The sequence below is a fragment of the Caretta caretta genome, chromosome 8 (genome assembly GCF_965140235.1).
Source record: "Caretta caretta isolate rCarCar2 chromosome 8, rCarCar1.hap1, whole genome shotgun sequence".
Lineage (NCBI taxonomy): Eukaryota > Metazoa > Chordata > Testudines > Cheloniidae > Caretta > Caretta caretta.
The window spans coordinates 28127053-28146837 of NC_134213.1; the positions used below are offsets into that span (position 1 = coordinate 28127053).

General features: G+C 37.5%; 1 protein-coding gene across 1 annotated transcript in view; it reads left to right on the forward strand.

Annotated features, from left to right (window-relative positions):
- Positions 1-19785, forward strand: part of TENM2 (teneurin transmembrane protein 2) — a 2093216-nt gene that overhangs the window by 934644 nt on the left and 1138787 nt on the right. The window contains exon 6 of the mRNA XM_048860042.2: positions 19369-19419. The gene's annotated coding sequence lies outside the window, so the exon portion shown is untranslated. The remainder of the gene's footprint in view (positions 1-19368; positions 19420-19785) is intronic.

A 19785-nucleotide genomic window follows, 5' to 3' on the forward strand; every position in this document is an offset into this window, starting at 1 on the left:
CAGTTTGGGGCTTTATTTCTCTTGGAAAAGGTAAAATGAGTCAGTGCTCCTATATCCACAGGGCAAAGCTTCAAAGGCTGGGTATCTGCATAACTGGTATTGGGACTTTGCATTAATCATCCCATAGTAATTCCAGATGCCACAGGAAACCTATGCAGCAAGCCAAGAACCCAGAGACACATATGACACTTACTGATACAAAAGTTATGCATAGTCTATGTGCCTATAGTATCTGGCACATTTCAATATAATAGTCATTGAAGTGTTCCACGCTTCCAAGCTCTCTTATCTGTTACACTCCATACTTTTGAAAATGAGGCCCCAGCTGTCTCAAAATCAGTAGCCCAAAAATCAGCAGCCACTTTTGAAAAGTTTGTTTTTTAATTTAAAGTTAAGTGCTTTGGTGGCTCAAGTTAAGAGAGCTGTACAGTTCCAGGCCTATTAAGCACACACAGCAAAATGTACTTTCTGATGCAGATTTCACTAGATGATACAGTTTGCAGCTTCAGACATTCCTTGATGTCTGCAATAAACTCCTGTGTCATTAGTATTTAGGCATGGTGGCATTCACTCTTGTCCTCATAAAATTGTTAAAATGTAGTTCCTTTTTTGTGTGTTGTTTGATTAAAAATAGAGAAGTTACAAAAGGTCAAATTAAGCAACATTCTGTTGATATTAATGGGAGTTTCATGTGATTAAAAACTGCAGAATTTGGCCCAAAGAAAATGAATCCGGATTCTTGTTTAAACAGTTAGGAACTGAAATGCAGTATTTCAGCTTTTAAATATTAAGTAACTAGAAAAGGTGTTTTAAACATTGCCGAGGAAATTGGCAAAGAAGTGTGTGTGTTTGTGTTGTGTATTCATAGTTTATTTTGTCATATTTACACATGAATACATATAATAGTATATAATGCATAGTATATAAACTATTCAATGAGTGTATACTATATATATATTCATGTTTGTAAGTACCTCTCTTTGTGAGTGTTTCTCCCCTACACACACACACACACACAGAGTTATACACCAGAGGTCGGCAACCTTTCAGAAGTGATGTGCCAAGTCTTCGTTTATTCACTCTAATTTAAGGTTTCACGTGCCAGTAATACATTTTAACATTTTTAGGTCTCTTTCTATAAGTCTATAATATATAACTAAATTATTGTTGTATGTAAAGTAATTAAGGTTTTTAAAATGTTTAAGAAGCTTCATTTAAAATTAAATTAAAATGCAGAGCCCCCCCGGACTGGTGGCCAGGACCCGGGCAGTGTGAGTGCCACTGAAAATCAGCTCGCATGCCGCCTTTGGCATGCGTGCCATAGGTTGCCTACCCCTATTATACACTATACTTTTCCCATGTGGATGTACACTACATTTTCTAACCAGCTAATACTTAAAATAAAGCTGAAATATTGTATTTCAATATTGTCTAATAATGAAGAGGCAGGAATCTGTTTCAGACATCACGTAACAATGTAGACAAAAAGGGCCAGATCATCAGCAGATGTCTTCAGTGGAGCTGTCAATATGTCAGCCTAAATAGCCTATCCACCAGTACTATAACTATATACATAGACAGATATGCAAGGGGTGTGTGTGTGTATATGTATGAGTATATACACAAGAGATGGAAAAACATTATTGAGAAATACAGTAGAAATAATTTATGTGCCCCTGTTTGTTGATGTGAAGGAAGGGAAAGTAGGTCTCTGGTCTCCTTTCCACCTTGTTTTTCATAAGTGTCTTCTTAAACAGTTTAATTTTCCTTATAATGAATAGAGATGAGATCAACCCAAAATCCTGAATCTGCACATCATCAAATTTGGGGGAAATTAGGATCCAGATCTGAACTTTGCACCTCAGGTCCCTCCATAACTATAAACACTGCTGTTTGCAATCTATTCTTTTGTAGTATTGATCACTCTCCAGGATCCATTTTCTTTATCCTGCCCACCACAATTTTTTCCATGCCTTATGGATTTTGATGTTCATTGGTCAAAAATTATTCCTTCCCATAAATGCAAATGCAAGCAACAAGACACATCCTCACTGCTTACAACTTTCCAATTCAAATTAAAAAGTCATGGAGGGTTGTGTCACAACCTATGATATCATCGGACAGCCAACAAGTGGCAATAAAAATTCACTAAAGGAAATGTTCATAGATCAAAACCAAGAGAGAGATTTTCCAAAACATAGAGTTTCTTTTGAAACTCCAGTAAAATTGTTCCCTTTACTTTAGACTTTCTTGACATTTCTGGGACCCCACTGTCCTTTAGGACCCCCCATCCTCCTCCCACACTTTTTAGTCGGTTTGTTCTTGATTAGAGATTCTACCACCATTATGAACTCTACTCTCTCTATATATCTATATATGAGGAAGAGATTTTTTTTCTGAGCTGTTCAGCAGAAAACATGAAAGCCACAGAAAGGTGTGGATCATGTTTCTGTGGCTTCTTGTGCTAAGGAACAGAGAATTCACTCAAGCTGCATAATCGTTTCTAGCCAGCTGTACGAGCACTTCCCTTGGTGACCTGATAATGAGCTCTCCACCTCCAGGAAACCTTTCCACTGGATTGACAGATGTTGGTCCTATGCACACTCAGAAACAATAGTTTGGAAGCTGACAGTTAACTTAGCCAAAAAAACAGATTAAGTGCCTTTCATAACCACTGAATTCCAGCCAGGTGCTTCTGTAGCTGACAAAATGCAGACGTTTTTGTTTTAAATTCCCTGTTTTCAAAAGCAGGTTGATCTCAATCAACCATTTTCCTTTTTAAATACACTCTTTCTGGTTATGGAAGGCTTGTTAACAAGTGGTTTGTTGCCAGTTATGGTTGAAGAACCTTTCTCCCACACCGTTAAAACATGCAAGGCAATGTTGATGCAAGGCAGCTATGTCGACCTAACCCAGGCCTAAGTCTCACTTGACTGTCTACGTGACTGCACTGGAGTTTTTCTATTTGCCATGTTGCCAACACTTTAGCATACCAACCAAAGGCTTAATTTGTACACCGTGCTGGAATGAGTTTGTCCCACAGGATTCCATGGTACAGTATAAGGAATATCATCTTGTCCAATTTATAACTGTCCAGAATAATTTCATTGAAATTGTGCAGCTGTACCAAGTACAAACAGAATTCTAGCACTTCAGGAAGGCAGATCATGAATTTCAACACTCCAAAATATTTGGACTCAATAAATAATTTATCCTTTAATTACCTACAAAGATCACATCAGTTTATATCTTTAAACACTGCAATACATGTGTTGCTGAATGTGAAATAAATTCCTGTTGTGTGCTATTAGGATTTCTTTGTTTGCTTGCTTGTTTGTTTTCTAAAATTTTGATCCAGCAGAAACTTTTCTTTTTACATTTTTATCCATATTTGATTTTTTGTAATTGAGAGTTAGAGAACTTATTTTAACATAATGTTAAAGAAAGCTATTTTCTCACTTCTCCATTATGTTCTTATGAGACACAATTTCATTCTGAACATGTCATTTCCAAGTTTAGTGCCTTTGATGGAAACCATTCCTATCATTGATGGAAATTTCCTTTCCTTTAGTTTCTTTGATGAAGGAGAGATTTCAAGTTTAATTCCTTTAACTGGAATGTTACACAGGAACAGTCAGGGAAGAGGATTAGGACACATCACCAAAGAGCCAAATACCCCCAGTCTCAAACAGCAATGAGCGGATCTGCAGGCGTTTGCCATGGGAATGTTGTTCAGCCTACGCAGTAGACAACTGCTTCCCCAGGGTGGGATAAGGACTGGGGGAGTGATAGCTCAGTGGTTTCAGCATTGGCCTGCTAAACCCTGGGTTGTGAGTTCAATCCGTGAGGGGGCCATTTAGGAATCTGGGGCAAAAATTGGGGATTGGTCCTGCTTTGAGCAGGGGGTTGGACTAGGTGACCTCCTGAGGTCCCTTCTAACCCTGATATTTTATGAATGGGATGCAAATAAAAAAGGGGCTGAATGCCACTGAAGGATAGCAGGTTCTCCTCTTGATTTCTACCCCATTTGAATCAGTAGAAGTTTAGCCATTAACTTAAAAGGCAGCAAAATCAGGCTCATATTATTCATTATAGCTGGGATGAGCCCTTTCCCTCTTACTTTGGGGATTATGGGCCAGCTCGAGTGATGTGGCTGGTACCATTGCCTCATATCGGTGATAGCTGCAGGAAAAGATCCTAAGTTTGGCCTGAAAAGGCCAGGATATTCTTTGTGCTTCTATATTAAAATTAACTATATACTCAATAGGTGCTTAAACTCAGCTAACTCACATTGAGATCTGTGCTTATAGTGAGCACTATAGTTAGCACTATCAGATGCCCACGTGTATCCATGACACAATTTAACATTCAACTCACGATATGACACAGGTTTCAGAGTAGCAGCCGTGTTAGTCTGTATCCGCAAAAAGAACAGGAGGACTTGTGGCACCTTAGAGACTAACCAATTTATTAGAGCATAAACTTTCGTGGGCTACAGTCCACTTCATCGGCTGCATAGATATGCCACAGGTTATTATGGCCCTTTCAAAAAAGTTTTGTTTAGGTTTGTTCATCATGTTGATGGAGTTACTGTATTCATAGATGCACAGATTTTTAAGGCACAAAGGGGGACCATTAAGTCATCTAGTCTGATCACCTGTATAACATAGGTGTTAGAATTTCATCAAGTTATTTCTGTATTAAGCCCGTAACTTGTGTTTGACTGAAGCATATCTTCCAGAAAGGCATCCAATCCTCCATAAGATGGAAAATCTCACTTCCCTTGGTAGTTTGTTCCAATGGATACAGATTTTAATGTGACATGCTGTGATACCCTGTATCATGAGGTTTGTGATAAGTTAATGTATCATGACAGTAAATATAAAGGCGCTCAGTCTCTCACATAAGATCTGATTCATTCTATTTAATTTTATTTTTAAGTATGAATCAATGAGACATTTGCTACCAAACTGAAGGCCCTAGTAGTTTGAGTGTTTTAATTATAACATTTGTGTCCTAGAAATGCGTTTTGGGTTGGTTTGTTTTTTCATTTTTATTCTCCACAAATCTGAGAGGTTGTCAAGGAGGATGAATTTAGTAATAGAAACATTTTGATTAAAGTGAATTTATTTTTGTTTGTAGCAGTGTGGCTACATTTTCAATAGAAAGACAGACAGGGTAAAAGTCATCCTGGTGCAGAGTGCCAGCACAAGGCACATATATAAATAAGTTTCACTTAAGCCCTAGAATATCTAAATTGTATTCTACATTGTATAGTATTCTAAGTCTTAAGTGGGATGTTTCGGGTGGTGCCTTAGTCTTATGCTGGTTTTTTGCATGAATTTCACCACTAGAGCTGTGCAGCTCCCAATGGGCATTAAAAAAAAGTTTATATAAATCCAAATATATTCAATAAATAAAATAGAAATCTTTATATCACCTGTAATTTGGAAAATTAAAGTTATCGCACCCTGAATTTCACTCCACTTTCCATACACATTATTACATTTTTTCGTATGGGTGTAATCCCCAAATTCAAAGTTTATGAGACCAAGTAGTTCTGTTGATTTTCATCATGTCCTCATTTTTAATAATTTTCTTGCTGCTGTAGAGAAGAAGTTTGTAATATAATGGGCAAAACATTGTGGGGAGAGCATGTAAAATATCAAATGGTGATAGAAAACCCCTGAGGAAAAATATTTACATCACAAAGTGTTCTCTTTTCAAGGAATCTTTGAAGTCTGCCATAGGACTCCACATACAAAAATTTCCTGCTTTGTTTCTTTTTTAAATTAATCATTTGAACATTTTTGGGGGCTTCAAATGTTTACTGGGTGATTATTAACACACTGAAGTACTGAAAGAAAGCCTAGGAGACTACATATTCACCCTCATAGCCTTTTTATATTGTATTTTGACAAACCATCAATTGGAATTTTTAATTCAAAACTATTCTCAAATGTTGCAGCATTTTTACACAGTATATTATCAAAGTATCAAGTCCTTTGATAAGGATAATTAAACATGCCAAGTTTGTTTCCATAACCCTAAGTCTGCAATTGCTAAGACTTTTGTTATGTTACCACACTTAGTTCAGCTCTCTCTATTCAGAGCAAAGTCAATGGCAATATTCTATCCACTTATAATTCTTAGTAAAATTTAGCATTAAAGTTACTGATAACATAGTGAAATTGGTGGGGAGGTGGAATAAAAGCAGTGGACATGAGAAAGTGGGCTCCTAGAAAGCTCATGAGAAACAAAGAAAATCTGATATATACGACATCAGTCATCAGAGATATGGGGCACCAGAAACAGTTGTCAACTGTTGTCTTTGCTGTGTAGACAAAACAATATTTTAGGGCAGTTGAATGAGTTGAGAAAAAAAACTGTGCCCATATTTCATTGCCTGAATGTTTAATCTTGCAAAGGACTGAGCAATTCTTGAAGTTGCCAAAGACCCCCCATTGCCACAGAAGTCAGTGTGGTTGTGGGCTCTCAGCACCTTAAAGGATTGAGCCCCAACTGCCCTACCCTGGGAGAAGCCAGGCTAGGACCCTCCCAAGGAAAGGTTTACGCTCAAGTGCATGGTTTCCTTATTTGTACATGTATACCTACTGCAAGGCTTTGATCCTTATGCATGCACCTTCTGCAGAATGTTCCAGTATGAATAATTTGTGCTGGAGACAGTCATGGGTAAAGTGTTTCTGCTAGTCAACACATGGGTGCAGAATTTATGTTCATCTATGTTAGGAAATGTTACATTTTGCATCATAATTTGGCCCCCAAACTTGAAGGAAATATTTATGACCCTATCTAATGCCTATTAAAGCCAGTAGCTTCAAATGGCTTAACATTTTCTTTGTATCACGACGTAATATCTGAAGGGGGAAATCTCTCCCCTATCCTATTTCATGGTGAATAACTGGCTGATCCTTCTCATTTGCTTCCTCTTTATCTAAGGGGATTGGAATTTTACAGGGCTGATGTCCTTGATTTTTGTCATTCATATATACTCCCAGCAGAAATTCCATTCCACGGAATAAGGCCCTATTTATTTTAGATTTACGTAGAAGTTGGCAAATTAAAAGTATTTTAATAAGGGGAGTAATGATAGCTCAGGAATAAGATTTAGACTGAGTGTCAGTGCCAATGAGTGCATTAACGCTATTCAAAAATAGTGCATGTAAAATGGCACACTACTGATAGAAGTTGATTATGATAATTTCGTAGTGCAAATTTTTGAAAATCAGATACTATAAAAATATACCGTTAACTTTATGTTAATAAAATATTTTGCTTGGTGCCTTTTAAATTATTCATTTGAAGTAGCTAAAAATATAAAAGAACTCTTATTATCTTTCAATTTACATGATTACTTTAAGTTCACTTTTTTGGTTTAACATAAACAGAGTGTAAAATTCCCATCAAGCTTTTGAGTATTTAAAATGTGTAATTTTTATGCAAAAATAGGAGGTTGTTAGGATTTTAAGCTTGCCATTAGTATAAATATAATTTCAATTTCTGATTTGAACTATTTTACACTTCTTAGAAATTACCATGTTTGCTGATTTGAATAATTATTTCTGCTTTGATTATGTATGTGCTCTTTTTAAAAACATATAGTTAGTTTAAAAAATTAAAGGTTAAGAAAACTATTGAACTGCTTTTAAAGTGTGATTCTAGATGCTCCATATCATTAGTCTAGGGACCAAGGTCATCCTGGGAGAAGACGATTGATTGAATAATGAAGTCATTCATTTTTAATTAATTTGGGCCATGTATTAAGTAGAGTGAAGTTAATCCAACAGGACTCTCCACAACATTTAAACCAGGGCTGCGTAGCACAGGCATCATGAACTGAGCAAGAAGCCTACAAGTTTGGTTGCATGAGGAAGAAGGGCTCTCTCCTCCATTCCCATATAGGCACTAATTCAGTACAAAGTACTTAAGTATGTGTCTAAAGCATGCAAGTTGTGCCATTCAGTCATCTGACTTTAATGGGACATTAAACTGCTCAGCTGTGGGGCAACACCAGAAGAATATATCTTCAGCTAACATGAGTGCAGGGAGTTCTGACAAGAGCTGTGTGCGAGCCCCATTGCTGTGAGAGGCCTCAGAGAAGAGATGCCTTCACTTTTTTTTCTTCCCGAAATGCCCTGTGTTGTCAGTGGCTCTGAGAATTTATCATTGTCCTAGACTTCTCTGGGAGAGAAACCCCAGAAAAGATATGACTTCACCCTCACTGGCCCTAATTTCTAGCAATAGTTTAACCCTCCATCTACACACTGGCTTGAAGCAGCAGCTGAGCATGTCTTGATTTCCAGGAAAGAGAAGGAATCATAAAAGTAGCAAATTCTAGCATGATTTTCAGCAATAAGTAGAAATCATGATGAAATTGTCTAATCTACTTGCTATTTGCTATCATTAAAAAAGACTTTGTTCTTGTGTTTATTCCAGTTGTATAGAGGTGTCCTGGGGTCCCTGACAACATTGTTTGGTTTACCTTGAACGCTGATGAAAATTAACACTATACTATTTGCCTACCAAAGACACCAAAAGCGAAGTCTTCTTGTAAACAACTTGACTGATGCCCCCAGAAACTATTGAGTGAAAATGACGGAAAACTAAAGAGATCAGCAAGAGAAGCTGCTCAATGGGATCTTCCTTGCATGATCAAGGATTCATTAGATGTAAATGCTCAGGTCCCACAAAGGTAAAAAAGCTTCAGAAAGAAGCAGGAATGTAACAGCTGCAGCTGCTGAAGCCTCAGGTGCCTTCAGTAAGTAGGCAGAGAGTGATACAAAACCAATGAGCATTGCAGTTAATGGACGATAGATGTTCTCCTGTATTTGACAGCATGCAGTAAAGTATATAATTTTTTTTAATGTTGGTTGTTTAATTCAGTAAGTGACCCTAGGGATTTGATCAGTTACCTGGTTCTGATATTTTTTAACCATTTAACCAAATACCTGGACATTTTAGACATTTAGTCCAAATTTTTCAAACCTGTGTGCCTAAAGTTAGGTACTTAAATCCATATTTAGGGACCTAAATCAATGACTGGATTGTCAAAGACACAGGTCATTGTAGGTCACTGGGACCTAAAGGTGCTTAGCAATAGAGCTGGTTGGACAATTTCCCTGAAAACATTTTCTTCCAACGAAAAATGGGTAAAATATTTGCAAACATTTTCTGACCAGATCTACTTTATGCCTTAATCAGTAAACCAGTTTTATGCAGGTGCCTTGCTTTAGATTTGAAAAGGTTGTCAATCAGCTGGTCAAATGAAATGGTCTAAATGTAAACGGTAAGGATTTTTATTCCTATGTACATACATGTAGCCAAGACAAAGGCAATTTAGGAAACAAGTTTACTGTGACATCGAGAAATAGAATATGTTTACGACTATATACTGGGTGCATCTTAGAAGTTTTAATGTAAACTGGGGCACTTTAGATAGTATTCATTTAATGGGTGTATACCAATCATTATGCACTATTTCACCATTTGGCTTGGTTAGGTTTTTGCTCTATTTACCAGTTCCTGTTGCACATCATGTCCTAGAGATGCTTTGAATGGTTTGGCAGAAAGTTTATGCATCTCTGCTGATGGGGCGGGGGGAAGCATTTTGATACCTCAGACCCTAATTACCCATGAGAAGTTATGGATAGTGAATATTCAGCCTGAAGCCTTTCTGCAGATACGTGTTTCAGACAGAAGGGGTTAGAGTCAGCCCTGTCATACATGAGGCTGTGGTACTGAAAAAGCCTTTGGGGCATATTTTCTTTATTTTGAACTGATATAACATATTGTGATACATAACATCAGGCTGTGTCAAAATGATAATCAGCTCAGTAGTGTAAAAGATTGTAAGTAGTGTAAAAGATTTTCCTTAAACAGGAGTTTGTTTTAAAAAAAAACCCTGAAACAGACACCAGGGAAAAAAAGTTCTCCCTCAATTTTTCACATTTGTATCCTGTCTTTTATATGGAATTGGACTAACTCTCTGGGCAATGCTTTTCAATTTGAATTGATTTATCAGGTACTTATGTAATTGTAATTCATTCGATGAAATGTAACCATGCTACATGTAACCATAAAATTACAGATTTGCAGTTTCAGAATGATGAATATACATTCAGTAGACATCTGTTGCATTGACAAGAGAAAGGTAATATGGTATTTCCATATATACATCTACATAGTTCTCCCCCAAAATCACCTGTAGCTCTGCAAAACACACATTCTGTGAGATGGTAGGGAGTAGACCTAATTTTGTTTCTTAGATATAATTATTTTCTCTGCCCCCCAATTTACAAAGTTACCTTCTTCTGAGCAAGGAAAATGGGTAGAACTCCTTTTAGAGTTCATCAGTGCCATTCATTCATCCAGAGCAAGTCACTATGAAATTCTAGCCCCATTTGAAGTCAACAGGAGATTTGTCTTTAACTTCATTGGGCCAGGATTTCATTCATGGTACTTTTTCTCCTCAAGGACCAAAAATGATGGTTTTTCACTACTTCCAGCCCAGGGAGTCAGAAATAAATCAAATGCAGATCTCTCACTATTAATACGGAAACGGACTTCTAGGTGTGAAATAATCCCTCCTTCCTAAACTTTGGGAATGCTTGGGTCCATTTCCCAGCTCTGACCATTATCTATGCACTGCCTACCTAGCACCTATTTGGTACCATTAAATATTTTTAAAATGAAGGGATAGATTAAAAAACACTTTAGATGTGTAATTACATGCCTATTTTGCACAAAATTACTGGATGGCGCAAATCAGGTAATTGCAAATGCAAATTGCCAGAATTAGTAATTTGTTCATTCACTTACTGCACTTGCCTTGCACATGTGAACATTGCATGTAATACTCACATTTCTGAAAATCTGCTCCTGAAAATATTGTAACTTTGCTTGCTGTTTTCTAATTTTATGTTTTTCTTAGCTAAGTTTCTTTTTTTTTTTCTTGTCCCTTGGTCAGCTATCATAAAACCCAGACACTAAACTATGACAGAAAGTTTTTCAATGGCATTTGTCTCTTTGGGAGGAATCTGAGCTTGTTTTACTGGCAACTATGAACTACCACTGGGTCTGTCATGTGGTTAGGTTGCAGATGGCCTGCCTGGGTTGCTTGTTTCTACTGCATGAAATCTCCCCTTGGACCCTGCTGTGATTCTGAGAAATGTATGCCTCATGAAAACAAGATCATGTTTCACTTGTCTATGACATTAATCCTCATTGTCTCAGCCATAGGGTTAGTTGTATAATACAGCTGCTGCTTCCGGTGAGAAAAGGTAGGAGTATCAGGGGGATGGAATGGTGAGCTATAATGAAGGACTTCACACAGACATCATACATCCTGGCTTGCCCTCGAGAGATGCTACCATAGCTAATAGGGAGAGTGAGTGGGAAAGAATTCTCACATGCAAGCTTGAGTCAATTACAGTATCAAATTGAAAACTTTTTTTCCATGGGCTCACCAGTACTAATAGGTCTTAAATGACAAACTTTCCTAGTTTATAGTAAAAAACAAAAAGTATTGACATATTTCCTAAAATAGCCAAGCTTCTTTTTTTCACAAGAGCAATTTCCATGTAGAAAGAAGCTCTTTGGGTCAGTGTAATTCCCCACTTCTTCCCCCTGCTGCTTCCTCTCTAATGTAACTTGTTTCTGCACAGGGCCCTGATACAAAACCAGAAGCAACATTGTGGCTTCTTGTTGAGGGTTAGTTTCACTGATACCATTTACACACACACAAATATTAAATATCAAAAACTCTCGTTATTCCAAAGAGGACTAATGGGTTTACAACACTAGCATGTACATCATGGTTTCAGCACGAGATTACACTACAACCTAAATGATAAGAATATGAACACTATGTCCTGTTTTGTTCTTTATAAACTCAATGCTCAGGAAAGGTGTCCAGTTATTAGTTCGGAAGTCTGTTCTTTTATCCAGAAACACAAGTACAGCTTGGACATAAACAGCCAGGGGCATATTTTCAAAAAAGCTCAGTGCCCATTTAGGCACTAAACAATGTGATCAATTTTTCAAATCCACTGAGTACTTTGGAACATTTGGCCTCATTTTTAGTGCTAAGCAGAACTGGTTGAAAGTTTTCCAATGGAATGTTTTTCTGTCAGAAAATGACATTTTGTCACAACAAAAACTTTCTGTGGGAATGTGTTGATTTTGATTAAATTTAATTTAGGAAAAAACATTAAGTATTTAGACATATTCAGTATGGAACATTTCATTTTTTTGCTTGTTTCATAACCTTTTAAATAATTTTTTATTTTATATTATAAAAATTAAAAAATAAAGGCAAAAATGAAATGTCTTGATTTTATAAACAAAATGTTCTGATTAACCCAAAATGAAATTGTTTTGAAATCTTTGTTTCTTCGAAATGTCAAAATTAGAGAATTTACCATGAAATGGAAATTCTCGTTTCTGCACCGCTCGAGTGCTGAGCCGTTGAAATTGTGCCCCTGAGGTCCTTTGAAAATCTGGCCTTTCCGTGTAACTCTACACTGCAATAAAAAACCTGTGGCACTGACCCTCAGAGACCAGGTCAGCTGCCTTGGGCTCATGGGGCTTGGCCTGCAGGGCTAGAAACTGCAGGGTATACTTTTGAGCTTTTGCTGGTGCCTGGGCTTTGTCACCCCCCTTTTGTGGATCTCAGAGCCCAGGCTCCAGCCCAAACTTCTACACTGCAATTTTACAGCCCTGAGTCCCACGAGTCCAAGTCAGCCGAGCTGGGCCAGCTGCCGTCATGACGTGAGTCTTTTATCGTACTGTAAGAGTTTACTCTGAAAGCCAGTATGCTTGAAGAAGCTCCAGCAAAAGTGAGCTTCTTTCTTCCTTTCTGACATTTTGATAAATGTGGATCCTAGTGCTTGCTTTTCCATCATACCATTTTATAAAGCATCATATGCAGTTGTAACGGATATCAACAAAAAATGGCGAGATGTCTGGAGTTCAACAGGTTAGGTCCTACTACAATTCTGCAGTCAGCAGATCCAAGAAAAAGCTTCTTTCAAAAAATGATCACTCTCCCCTTGTTTCTATTGATGCCTCTAATATAAACAAATGCTTAAAAATATTATTCCAAAAAGACTTGTTATACGTTTTCCAGGTGGTTTGATTTTAAATTTTTTAAATTATTTTGCACCCTTTTCTAAACCTCCAATATTGGATATTGGATGTGAGGGATCAGCAATCTGATCCATTATGTCAAGAGATGGGATATTAGATTTGCTGGAACAATGGTCTGATCTGCTGTGACAAGAAACAAGATACTAATCTGGATGGACCAGTCACCTTACAGGCAAATATGATAGCAAACAGACCGGACATTAATAGGATTTTAGAATGTGAAATTTCAACATTTGGATCAGTTGCAGAAGGATTTTATTAATTATTATTAACATATGTTGCTATGGCAAATAGCCTGATTTTGGAAAAAACAAAAATAAGAAAAATAAGTTAATTATCTCACAATAGCAGACTTGCCTGACAGAAAAAAAGATGTCTTCCATCTCAATGCACAAAATAGAGATTGAGAAGACTATTGGGCCACATTCTATCTTCACATTCAAGTGCAAGACCCCCCTCAGTTCCGTGGGTGTTGAATGTGTGTGTTTGAGGGCATAATTTGGTCCGTTCATAGATCTGCATGAGTCAGAGAATATAAAATAGTAGGACGTAACAAATTACAAGGTACAAATGTTGCACCTTTCTAATTTCCCATTTCTCTCCCTCTTTCTGAAGTAAAAAAGTAAACTAAAGCAAAACCCCGGCCTTCTCTTTGATTGCTGAGTAAAGGTTAGTGACTTCACTGCTTATTCTGGGAAAGGGAAAAAAATTTAAAGTACATCTTCCTGGGGAGTAACTATGAGTAAAGACAAAGCTACAATTTTTATTTCCACAGTGTCTTACCACCTGGTTTCTTTGTAAGTGACCTTGGGATTCTAAGGTATTCACTCAGTGGTAGTTTACCACTTGAAAATTATTTGCCTTCCAGCCATGGGGCTGGCAGCTTTATTCTTCTTGTATAGCAATTGTTCCACTCTGACATTTGTGCTTCCATCCAGATCCCACTGTTTGCTATTTATTAGCATTTTATCACATTTATTTTAACACATAGTCTTCCATAGTCTTCCATACTCATTTACAAATCCCCTGAAATTAGCTAAGAGTCATAGTCATAATTTTTCAGCAGAAATTGGACATTTACAAACTGTTGAAAGGCTGTGCTGGCTATGGGAAAAGAGGTAATCCAAGCACTAATCTTATGAGCATCCATCTGAATAACCACCTTCCATAGACAATGGAAATACCCAGTCTACAGGATTTCCGAGTAGGCTTTTAGATCCAGATTATCTATTGACTTCTGGCCCCTTTGCATGGCCACACTGGTGAAAAAGAACCAGAAAATAGCCAGATCTTAGTGTGTTCTCCATTGGCTCCTGCCAATGTGCCAGTTCCCACGCTCAGACTTGGTATCAGGGGTGGGGAAGGTGCATGGCTGGAATATGCCACACTCCAGGTATGCTCTGCTGATGCATGATCCCTTGCTCTAACCCATGTCAGGGCTTAAACAGTAAAGATATATCCTGAGAATCTGGGAGCAATAATTGGGTCTCTGATAGACCCCATACCTTTGCAGTGGGCAGAAGCTCAGCAAACAAACATTCTAGGCCTTAAAGTGTTTATATATGAAATATTTATAGACATATTTAGTAGAGCTTTTCACTTTTCAGTAGTAATTTCAAATCTAAGGTTAGCAATGACCAAAAGTTATTCTCATCTGATGGTCAATATTATGTGGTGGCCAATATGAAACGAGTTTGATGCTTGCAGTCCAAGTATCAGTTGATAAGGTCCATGATCCACCCCATGTCATCCACTCCCAGCTTCTGGCAGTCAGAGGCCAGGGACACCGAGAGCTTGAGGTTACATCACTGACCATCTTGACTAATAGTCATTGATGCACTTCTCCTCCATGAATTTATCTAATTCTTTTTTTAACTCTGTTATAGCTTTGGCCTTCACAACTTTCCCTGGTAATGGGTTCCGTAGGTTAACTGTGTATTGTGTGAAGAATTACTTACTTTTGTTTGTTTGAAACCTATTGCCTTTTGTTTGTCATTGATTGCCTTTTCTATAGAGCAATAGCAAAAACAGTTGTCAGAGACCCATGGGGGAAAAAACATTTTTTTTGTAAACTTTTGGAGACTCTGTAGATTGTTTTAGCTGAGGAATATTGTTGCAGCTCTTAATTTTGTGGCCCCGTGTATATTCGCCTATCGTGCCATTTGTTGGAAAAATACTTAAATTTTTGTTTTTACAAAAGAAATACAGCTGAACATTTAAAGTAAACTGTTATATAATATAAAAGACATAAGGATGCAATTGATTTTTATATAGCAATTCTCTTTTGTATTATAGACTTATAATTTTTCTCAATCAGTGTAGCTTGGATAATTTAGTATCGCATGCCCACCAATAGCACTGTATACTTTTCATCATAGACAAGACTATGTTTATCTTCTCTCTGTCTTCCATGTATCATTTTGAAAACTGACCCCTTGCTGCCTTTTTTCACTGGGAGACAATCATTGAACCATGAGGAAAAGAATGAGTCTTGAGTCTATGTGACATATAAACACATATATACATGCATAAAATAATCTTTAGAAATCCTTTGTTTAGGACAAGCAATTGCTCACGTTTTCAAAATGGTGTGATAGGGTAATCCAAAATAGCAATTACTAGCTTAAATAGAAACTGTTCTTGAGAACTTTGTTCGGTATTTATGGCTGCTTTTATAAATGTTTACTGTATTATTGTTAGTGGATGCAATGGGGAGTTGGTGCTGTTAGTTAATAAGCCTATGGTTAGGGAGAAAGGCATGCTATAATTTGTCCACCAGGCTCATGTGCTCAGTATGGTTATTTATGGAGCGCATGCTATTATTGTATTTGGAAAATTGATACATAGCCTTTTTTTAAGGTACAGTATCTATTTGTTAGTACAGTAATCAAAGAAATACCGGGGTCATATCCTCAACTGGTATAAATCAGTGTGGGCCGGCTGAAGTCCGAGCATTGTGTCTAAGGATTTAACTTTTCTTCTCTTTCTCTTAAGTTGTCTCTAAAAATGCAACCCACTTGGCTTCATCAACCTGCTTGGGTTAGAGGAATAGGGGATTTTTCGGAGGGAAGTGGTGGCAATACTGTTCCAGTGCATGGAAGCTTCCTGCATTTCTAAGGATCATCCCAATTTATTGAACAGAACCCATCAGGCTGACTTTTGCAAACACACTGGCCAACCTCCAAAACTATCTTGTTTTGGATGGACTTAAGAGACTGTATTTTCAGGGGCTCACTCTTCTCTCCCCATTTTGCTTCCCTTTTTTCTTCTTTTTTCAGAGTTTTGCACTCTGTTTAGACTTAGGGTGACCAGACAGCAAATGTGAAAAATCGTGACGGGGGTGGGGGGTAATAGAATCATAGAATATGAGGGTTGGAAGGGACCTCAGGAGGTCATCTAGTCCAACCCCCTGCTCAAAGCAGGACCAATTGCCAACTAAATCGTCCCAGCCAGGGCTTTGTCAAGCCTGACCTTAAAAATATCTAAGGAAGGAGATTCCACCACCTCCCTAGGTAATGCATTCCAGTGTTTCACCACCCTCCTAGAGAAAAAGTTTTTCCTAATATCCAACCTAAACCTCCCCCACTGCAACTTGAGACCATTACTCCTTGTTCTGTCATCAGCTACCACTGAGAACAGTCTAGATCCATCCTCTTTGGAACCCCCCTTCAGATAGTTGAAGATTGCTATCAAATCCCCCCTCATTCTTCTCTTCCGCAGACTAAACAATCCCAGTTCCCTCAGCCTCTCCTCATAAGTCATGTGTTCCAGTCCCCTAATCATTTTTGTTGCCCTCCACTGGATGTTTTCCAATTTTTCCACATCCTTCTTGAAGTGTGGGGCCCAAAACTGGACACAGTACTCCAGATGAGGCCTCACCAATGTCGAATAGAGGGGAACGATCACGTCCCTCGATCTGCTGCCTGTGCCCCTACGTATACATCCCAAAATGCCATTGGCCTTCTTGGCAACAAGAGCACACTGTTGACTCATATCCAGCTTCTCATCCACTGTAACCCCTAGGTCCTTTTCTGCAGAACTGCTGCCGAGCCATTCGGTCCCTAGGAATCTATATAAGAAAAAGCCCCAAAAATCGGGACATCTGGTCACCCTATTTAGACTCCACTGAATGCCTAAAATTCTTGTTACAATATTGCAGGCCCTCAGCCAATACTACCAGTAGAAAAGAAATATCCTAGTAGTGAGGATCACAAATATTGCCCTTTGGTACTATGAGTCAACTGTGGAAAAATCTGCATTAACGGTGTGAACACAGAATACTTCCCACTTACCACAATTACCAGGCACCTCTACACAATGACAATGGTCTTGGCTAACTTTATACAGACACCATTCTAACCAAATAGCTCTTGCACTCCTAACCATCTAAGATATACAGTACATACAGGAGGCGTGCAGAGTAAATGTATGCTTCCCAGCCACCTATGTCAAAATACGTAGGTTATTCTGAGTCTCTGTTGCTAGAATAAAAAGTTTTCTCTGGCTTCATCCAGCCCTAAAAGTACCTTTCTGTTTTAGTTTTGTTATATTTTAAGACTGTAAAAGATAAGTTTTAGGTGTAATTGAATCAGGCAGCATTCAGGTTGATTAGACAAGTAAAATCTATTGATGACTTGGAAATAGCAGACTAAAATACAGCATAACACAACTAGCTTAACTGCGGGGGGAAAGCTTCAGCTGGTATATTTCAAGAAGTCTTAGTCATCAAATGAGGAAACCTTATTCATGAGCTTTCCACCACATGGGTTCTACGGCATTTATGGTTACTAATTTCCTTATTAGTAAATTCATTTTTAAAATGAGATGTTTTAACTATATATTCAAAAGAGGACATATCCTTAGGTTCATATTTGAGTTCTATATCCCTCTCCATAGTACATTCAACTTGCATTCAGTAAGTTCAATTCACATATATAATATAAACCCATAAATAATATTCTATATAGTTGTATAAGAAGCTATGAAACACCCACAATTGTTTATTATTATTTTTAGGGCCTGTACATTTAGGGCCTGATTTTTTAAACATGCTAGTGAGGCCAATGTGTGCGCAAAATATGAACACAATTACTGTAACAGTATGTGCAAACCACAATACTTACCTGTTCAAATTCATAATTATCTAATTTGCATGCACAGGCACAGTAACTGACAGTGCAAATTAGGTGTACAAATGTGCATGCATGTTTTGTATCTGCCTTTTTAAAAAAATGTTAAAAATCAGATAGTCTGGCTTTAAGAAGAGAAAAGTGTAATTCTTCTTTCTGAATCAGATATTCCAATTTGGCTCATATAAAGGTTCAGTGGAAAATATCATGAAGCCCTTTAGTTCTTGTGCAAAATGTCACAAACTGAATTGTTTTTGCAAAAATCTTTAATCAAAATTACAACCCCAGACATTCACCTTTATAAAAGAAAGAAGGCTATATTTTAGCTGTAGATCATTACTGAAAACTATTGTAGGTTTGGGGTTGCTATATTTATAAGAGCAAATATTGAACAATGTCTCTATCTGTACCGTTTCCAGAATTTCTGAACACAGAGAAACTAATTTCCAATAGCCAGTTAAGCTTTGCTACTAAGAAACAGCTCTATATGGCATCCATTAAGCTTGTGCAACAGGTGAAGAGTGAAAGAAGGAAAACAGTCAAGAAGCCACCTATTAATAGATGTAGGTGGGTGGGAAGGGTGAGAGGCAGAGCAAAAAAAGCAGTTGCAACAGCAGCTGCACTTTCTGCCAGATCCAGAGTTTCACCAGACCCATCAGTGTTTCCCATTAGATATACATTATTAATACATTCATTATTCTTAATTAATAATGTATATATAATAGGGAATACTGGTGGATCTGATGAAAACTCTGGAACTGGTGCCCACTTAATATATACACACATTTCTTTCCTATTGGTAGCAGTATTCCCCATTATCAGCACAGGAAATCTCTCTCAAGTCAGTTAAAAAAAAAACCTTCTAAACTGGGTTAATATTGAAAGTATGATCACTGTAATTGCTTTAATCCTGCAGAATATTGTTTTCTGTTTGCTGTGTGGTGTTTTGCTATACATACATGAATAAAGAATAATTCTAAACAAGAAAAGAGAGAAAAATTTGGAAGGCTGGTTGATTTCTGTTCTTTCCCCACAACAGAAACTACAAATTAATTTTGTTTCCTTTTTCCAGTTCCTTGCCAGTGCTCGACCAACACCTGAGGGATCCTGAACAAACCTCAGAGTAAGTAATTAACATTCAAAGCCTCAGCATTCAGACACCTTTTACACTTTCTCTTGCTTCCAACTGGCAAAAAAAAATTTCCAAACAAGCTTTTAATTAACAGGTGAGTTTAATTGATATCTAGGTTGTCTGTGAACAGAAAGGACCTTAGTGAGGAGGAGGGGAAAAGTCCATCATACTCACTCACAGTTGAAGACCGTTAATTCATTTGCACCTGGATGTTTTGAAGGAATCAATTTACTGTAGTGAAGAAAGGATGCAGAAAATCAAAATGTTGGAAAGCAGCAGAGAAGGAAGAGCTTTGTTATAAATGAGTATGTTTATCAGACTGATTTTTAATTTTACCAAGTACCCTAATGTACCCCA